The following is a 619-nucleotide window of genomic DNA, read 5'->3' on the forward strand; positions in this document are numbered from 1 at the left end:
TTTATTTTTCAAGTCAAATGAATATTTAGTTTTATTTATATTTACTTTTTAATTATTGTAAAATATATTTTAATTAATTCAAATTAATTACATTTTTATTAACTCAGATTAATTATATTACAATTAAATATATTTCTGATTAATTGTAATTAAATATATTTTTATTAATTGAAATTAATTATACTTTTGTTATTTATAATTAAATTAATTCCAATTAATTGTAATGAATAATTTTTGTATTAATTTTATTTAATTCTATTTAAATTAATTCCAATTAAAATGAATAAATAAGATAATAAAATAAAATAAAAAATAAATAGATAAATAGATAAATTAGTAAATAAAAAGGCTTAAACGGTCAATTCAAGAGCAGCAGCAAACTATGATTATGTAGCTGCTGCTGCTGCTGCTGCTGCTGCTGCTACTGTTCGCAGGCTGATTGCTGCGCTGCGGGCGAGCAGCAGCATAACTGCTGCTTCTCGAGCAGCAAAAGCAGCAATAAAAAGATTTCCAGATATTCCGGAATTCAGGCGCATTGCGAGACAGCTGCAGCTCAACATGGTGTACGTACACAGCAGCAGCAGCAGCAGCAGCAGCAGCAGCAGGGAGAGTGGGATGG

This window comes from Eimeria tenella, genomic scaffold (assembly GCF_000499545.2).
Source record: "Eimeria tenella Houghton genomic scaffold, Eth_scaff1958, whole genome shotgun sequence".
Lineage (NCBI taxonomy): Eukaryota > Apicomplexa > Conoidasida > Eucoccidiorida > Eimeriidae > Eimeria > Eimeria tenella.